This window comes from Octopus sinensis, linkage group LG9 (assembly GCF_006345805.1).
Source record: "Octopus sinensis linkage group LG9, ASM634580v1, whole genome shotgun sequence".
NCBI classification, from domain to species: Eukaryota; Metazoa; Mollusca; class Cephalopoda; order Octopoda; family Octopodidae; genus Octopus; species Octopus sinensis.
Window position 1 is genome coordinate 73,674,486 of NC_043005.1, and position 7,500 is coordinate 73,681,985.

Here is a 7,500-nt window from a genome sequence, read left to right on the forward strand (position 1 = left end):
GTCAAGCAGTAGCAGCCAATGTGGCCACCTCCAATGACACGCAATGGCCCTCTCAGATATACCCTCAGCCACACAGAGAGTCCCGATCACAAGTTATGCAGATGATACAAAAGTCTCACAGGTGATGCAAAACCCTGAAGACGCTATGTACCAGCAACATGAGTTAGATGAAACATGCAAATGGGCTAAGAAGACTAACATGCAGTTTAATGCTGAAAATTTTCAAACCCTATGCTATCAGCATGCAAAACTAAATGCAATACCAATTGAATACTCTGGACCTGGAGGAATTGAAATCTCAGAGACACAATCAGTGCGAGACCTAGGTATTTACATGAGTAATGATGCATCCTTCCATCTGCTTGTTGCTAAGTTGGCAATGAAAAAGCAGGCAGCTGACCGGATGGATTCTTAGAACTTTGATTACGAGAGATCAGGACCATAATGGTCCTCTGGAGGACATTTGTCCAAAGCCGCTTTGACTATTGGTCCCAGCTATGGTCAGCTACCAGTGTAAAAATTAATTGCAGAACTTGAGGCAATCCAACGAAGTTACACGAAGATAACTTCTATGCAGCATATAAGCTACTGGGAAAGACTCAATAGATTGAGACTCTATTAACTGGAGTCTAGGCAGGAAAGATATGCTGTAATATATATCTGGAAGATCCTGGTGGGACTTGTCCCAAACTTTGGCATTGAGAGTTACACTAACTGCATTGTGCCAAAGACTCCAACTTTGCCGTCAAAATATAGGACACGATACTGCAGTAACCTGGGCTTTAAAGGACCACAGCTCTTCAATATATTACCAAAGGATCTGAGAGACCTGCATAGAGTGGATGTAGGTATCTTCAAAACGAAACTAAATATCTACCAAGAGTCCCTGCTGAACCAACTTCACAGCAGGGAGTGCAAATGAGGGCAGCGGTGTCAAACTCCCTCATGCACCAAATGTCAAGTTCCAAAATGAATTAGTGAAGTAAAAATTATGTAGCAATGCGGTGCCCCAGTATGGCCACAGCTCGTGAAGTGACACTGCTTCACTTCAGTTCAATTCATATATATATATATATATATATATGCACTTACATACATATGTGTGTATACGTTTATATATACATATGAATATATATACATACATACACACACACACAGATATATAATATATATATATATATATATTATATATATATATATATATATATATATATATATATATATATATATATATATATATATATATATATATATATATATATATGCATATGCGTGTGCATGTCTTATATATGTATTCATAGCAAAAATATAAGAGCGTATCAAGAATTCTGAAATACCAGTGTCTTCATTATATTCCAATTCGTCAGAATTTTTACAACGCATTATTCACAGACCAATAATGATTACAGCAACATAGTCGCCTTAAGGATATTTGTCGCGAGAAAGAGCTCGTTGATGACGATGAGAAGGAAGAGGAGGAGGATGGGAGGTGATTACGGTGGTGGTAGTGGCAGTGGTGATATTGGTTGTGGTTATTCTTGTGATATTGTTTGTGGGGAAGATGAGAAAGGGAAGAACGAGGAGCAAAAGAAAGGGAGCGATCTGGATGAGGGAGGGATGACGGTGTTGCTAATACCGGTTGTGGTTCTCATCGTGATGTTGTTTGTGTTGATGATGATGATGATGATGATGATGGTGGTGGTGGTGGTGGTGGTGGTGGTAGTTGTGGTGAGGTGGGTCGGTGGAGGTGGGGAATGATGATGACGAGATGACACAAATAAACAGCAGAATGGCAAAAGTGTTAGTCGTTTTGACATTTTCATTTTATAATCATTCAAAATAAAACGTATCAAAATAAAATTTATTTAGCCATAACAAACAACTCATTATTTTGTAATCCAACCACTGCTGTTGAAGTTGATGTAAGCTGTGCACGTGCATTAATCAACAAGCTGTTTTTAACAAACAGAAGACCGAAGAAGGAAATACCAAAAAAAAAATAAGTGAGAAAATATTCGTAAGCGATACATAAATTAAGGAGAAAAATTGCTTGAAGATTAAAGAGAATATTTCGAATTCGTCTGCAAGTATGTAAGAAATGGTTCTATTTCCACTTAATTATTGTCTCATGTAGACTTGGGGATTTAGACAGGAAAGAAGCGAAGGCTGTATAGAATGAGAAACATTGAGGTAAATGCTATATAGGTCAATGGATGTTTAGCATTCATTTTATACGAAATACTATCCTACATAATTTTTTCTAAATCTTCATATAATTATATCTGTTTAGCCAAGAGAGTTGTTTTGGCGGAAGATTTATCTGTTGCAGTGTTTAGGAAACAAATTCTCTCAATAAGTATTTCTGACTTGGATAAGAGCGTTTAAAATGTGATCAACTATCATTAAATTTTAGCCCCTATTATGCAGAAGGAAAAACTTATGCATTAATTGGGGGAAAAAATTTATATCCATAATTATACAGGCAAAAAGAATATTTTTGAGACAATTTCCACTCTATATATATGGTTCAAACTATATATATATAGTTCAATTTCTACTCTATATAGCTCAAAAGATTAGTTAAATAGCGGGTGGCTCATCGGTGTAGGATAAATCTAAGATATTTGTACATAAAACAGTAACAGGCTCTATTACGCTTAGTCCTTTATGAAAGGTGGCTGAAGACAGGTATTCATAGAATGAGCGGCATTCTGTCCATCTCTGTAAATGAAGTGCTTTTAATATATACTATAATATACGTACATTCGTTCCAGATGTTTAGATCTGTCGTGTATTTTCATGCACAACTATATCGTTATTCTGAATGTCTAATGATTTTGTGAGTTCTCTCGTGAGCGTATTTCCATAAAACGGTCACCGCAATAACCCACCCAGGTACTTCCTTAACGAATAATACTTGCCTAGTTAACTATATTAACTTTTCGAAGACCAATTCACTGGTGTGTCGATGCCAAAATCTCATATCGGATCGATAGTAAACAGTTTTAAGAGAAGGCACTACTGCCATTGATTACCCTAGACAGGATGCATTCTAGAAGTTTGTTCAACTGTATATGGCAGAAACGAAAAGTCAGTGACAGTATATTCGAAATATCACGAGACACCATGGAGTCCGCACCCATGACATACAAATTCTAGAGCTAATCACAAACATTAACTCAGAGAAAGTTGTGTTGCTTCTCCAAGTTGAAAACTATCTGATCATTGAGAATAAACCACTTCTCTCTCGTTTGCACGAATTCAGAAATTTGACCCAAAATTTAAAACGTGTCTCGACTTAATTAGATTAATTCACTTATTGCGGTAAAGTCCTTGAAATATATTATGACGCCTCTGCAATATAGAAACTAGCACTCTAGCTGGCTTACGATGACGAGGGTTCCAGTTAATCCGATCAACGGAACAGCTTGCTTGTGAGACTAACGTGCAAGTGGCTGAGCACTCCGCAGACACGCGTACCCCTTCACATACTTTTCAGGGACATTTAGCGTGACACAGAGTGTGACAAGATTGGCCCTTTGAAATACATGTAGTATTTTTACAATTTTTACAGTTGAATGGACTGGAGCAACGTAAAATAAAGTGTCTTGCTCAAAGATACAATGCACTGCCGAGAATCGAACTCGCGACCCTTCGATTGCGAGCCGAATACCCTAACCACTAAGCCATGCGCTTTCATATTATGCCTCTGCAATATATTACCACTGAAAAACAGCGAGATGACAGAATCATAAGAACACTGGGAAAAATGTTTAGCGGCATTTTGTGCATCATTTCGTGTGTGACTTTCAACCTTTCGGGTTTGATAGGATAAGTACCCGTTGAGCACATGGGACGAATTTAATCGACTTACCCACTCACCCGAAATTGCTGGCCTTGCACCAAAATTTGAACCCAACATGTCACCACTAAACCTTAATTCCAGCATCACCACTTCTCTTTCTTTACACTTGGTACTACCCATTTCATTTTCCTTCTCCTTCTTGATCCGCTCTACTTCTCAATTCCCCTCTTCTCATTCGCATTTTCATCCTACCCCAATCCCAGTTACTGAGGTTAACCAGTGTTATGCAACGCGCACAAAAAACACTTTTTCTTGCTTCTTCAAAATGATATAAGTTGACCAACATCCGGAATTTTAAGCTCATTCAGAGAGATACAATTTTAAATATTCACATATCATGTGATCACGTGACCGACAAGCTATCGGATGTTGCTACAGATCGCTGGTCACACTGCGCTTCGCATTGTTTTAGCCTTCAAATGACGCCACCCGGCTGGGTAAGCAAGCAGACAAACAGAAGAAAGAGTGAGAGAAAATTGTGGCGAAAGAGTACAGCCGGGATTGCCACCACCCTCTACCGGAGTCTCGTGGAGCTTTTAGGTGTTTTCGCTCAATAAACACTCACAACGCCCGGTCTGGGAATCGAAACTGCGATCCTACGACCGCGAGTCCGCTGCCCTAATCACTGAGGCATTGCGCCTCTACACAAATATAAACATGTTTATTCACACACAGATTAAAAGCCCACATATATTTTGATACTATGTACAGTTACATAACCCCATGAACATGAATCTCTTGCGTATTGCAACAAAATCTTATTTAAATTTATGTTCTTTGAATGTTTTTTACACCGCTAGTAATCATTATCATTCTAATTTATTTTTTTAAGTATATATTTGTATGAGTATTTTTTTTATTTATGCGCCCTTTTCAAGCCTAGTCAGGCTCATGGGCCCAGTTTCCCGGTTTCTGTGGCGTATGTGTCCTGCCCTCCCCACCCCCACCCAGCTGGACGGGACGCCAGTCCATCGCAGCGTTACTCAAGAAGCAGGAAGAAAGATCGAGAGAAAGTTGGGGCGAAAGTGTACAACAGCGGTCGCCACGACCCTCTGTCAGAGCCTCGTGGAGCTTTTAGGTGTTTTCGCTCAATAAACACAGACAACGCCCGGTCTAGGAATCGAAACCGCGATCCACCGACCACGAGTTCGCTGCCCTAACCACTCGGCCATTTTGCCTCCAAAGAGTATATTAGGGTGGACACAAATCATGTGTAGTCTGTAAGCAGCAGGGGAAATGTGATACCATTGAGATGGAAGGTAGAGGGTCAATTCATCTGCAGGTCTTACAACATGCTTGGTATCAGAGGGATTAGCAGGCAGAAAACCATCAGGTTTTGCTGAGGAAGCTGTGGGGATTGCCACAAGGTAGCTGTAAATTAGCCCCTGGTGGGTAATAAAGAAATTACAAGGTAACTGTAAATCAGGCAGTGCGCGCTCTAGAAGAGTCAGTGCTATTCCAGGTATGATACTAACTTCACGCAAGCTGAGGGCTTGGTCAACCCTGACTGGAACACCTAGGTGAAAGTGGCTGATACCAATATACTGCTCCCCAGTAGATATCGCTGATGATGTGACCAGGCGAAGGATGGAAAAAAACTTTCACAAAATTTCACTGGAAAATTTATTGTCGGATTTGAACACTCAACCGAACAATTAGCAATTTATACTTTATCATTTAATTTCAAATAGTTTTACTCTATTAATACTCACTTAATCGGCGGCGAGCTGGCAGACACGTGAACACGTCGGGCGAAATGCGTAGCCGTATTTCATCTGCCATTACGTTTTGAGTTCAAATTCCGCCGAGGTCGACTTTGCCTTTCATCCTTTCGGGGTCGATAAATTAAGTACTAGTTACGCACTGGGTCGATGTAATCGACTTAATCCGTTTGTCTGTCCTTCTTTGTCCCCTTTGTGTTTAGCCCCTTTATGGGTAGTAAAGAAATATATTACTAACTTGAATACGAACAATTTTCATACCCACAATTTTTACCACGTTATCCTATAAAGACATAGTCGCTTAACTTTTTTTAAAAGTTTCATAATTCATAAATGCATTTTGTATTTTATTTATTTTTTTAATTATACATAATGTATTTAATTTTCCTCTGCAGACAATTTTTATAATGTATCTTATGTAACAAGGGTACATTAGTACTGATACAAATCATCCGTAATAGTTGCTGTGTAGAAATTTCACTAAAATTTCTGACCGGAGAGAAAATGACGATTTAAGTGTGCAATTAACAAATTTACAATTTATCATGCACTCTCAGTTTCGTTTAAATTCCAATTTTCAAGCAACACATAGACCTTCCCTTGAGCCAATAATTGTTCATTACAAGTAACACAAAGTTTGTTTTCCATTTCCTTTTCGCATTTCGTCTATTGTCTGCTTTTATTTCACCTGGAGCTTCTTTGTCTTCGGACTACTACCTACGTATATATTAGTCATCTATGTCGCACTTCATAACAAGTATGGTGGTTGAAAATACGAAATTCGAATAACAAGCTGCGAAGTGGTAATATATATAAGTCGTAAAATATATAAATTTTAAATTCCGTTTTTCCGTATAGGAATCGAAAAGTAAATTAAGTAAAAGGCTGCAAAGCAAAGTGTTCAAGTAAAAACTGAGTCAAAAGACTAACTTAGTTGTTAAAAAAATAAACAACATAGTTGGTCATTCAACTTCAAATCATTCCCATATACGGGGAGAGAGAGAGAGAGAAAGAGACAGATACTACCAACCGAAAATTCCGCATACCAGACACACTAACAGGCCTTCATCTCGACGGCATAATTGTGCACCAGCCCGACTCACTGAGATCAGGCCCTGTTTGCTAGATTAACTGGTTTTTAGACTTTACTGTATATTCATCTAGCCATTGCTCGTCACTCCTTAACAAAATCTTCGGCTTTCCTTCTGCATTGAAGCCTGGATATAAATCATGACGGTATTTGCTTAATGATGAGTTATGCCTAGCAACAACCATCGCTTCACACGCACTGTGTCCAACGAATCATCCACATGTAACTCCGATTGGAAAATATTTTGCTTTCCAGCTTGCGTCTTCACAGTCCTTGAGGAGGTGTTTATAACGGTCGATATTTCGAGTCCATATTATCTTCATGAGGAACCGTTAACTTTCTATTTTTACTCTTTTACTTGTTTCAGTCATTTGACTGCGGCCATGCTGAAGCACTGCCTTTAGTCGAGCAAATAGACCCCGGGACTTATTCTTTGTAAGCCCAGTACTTATTGTATCGGTCGCTTTTGCCGAACCGCTAAGTGACAGGGACGTAAACACACCAGCATCGGTTGTCAAGTAATGCTAAGGGGACAAACACAGACACACAAACATATACACACACATACATACATATATATATATATATTATATATATATATATATATATACGACAGGCTTCTTTCAGTTTCCGTCTACCAAATCCACTCACAAGGCATTATTCGGCCCGGGGCTATAGCAGAAGACACTTGCCCAAGATGCCACGCAGTGGGACTGAACTCGGAACCATGTGGTTGGTAAGCAAGCTACTTACCACACAGCCACTCCTGCGCTTTAATTTTTATTTGTTTGTTTGATTTTGTTTTTTGCTCTTGTTTTTGTTTC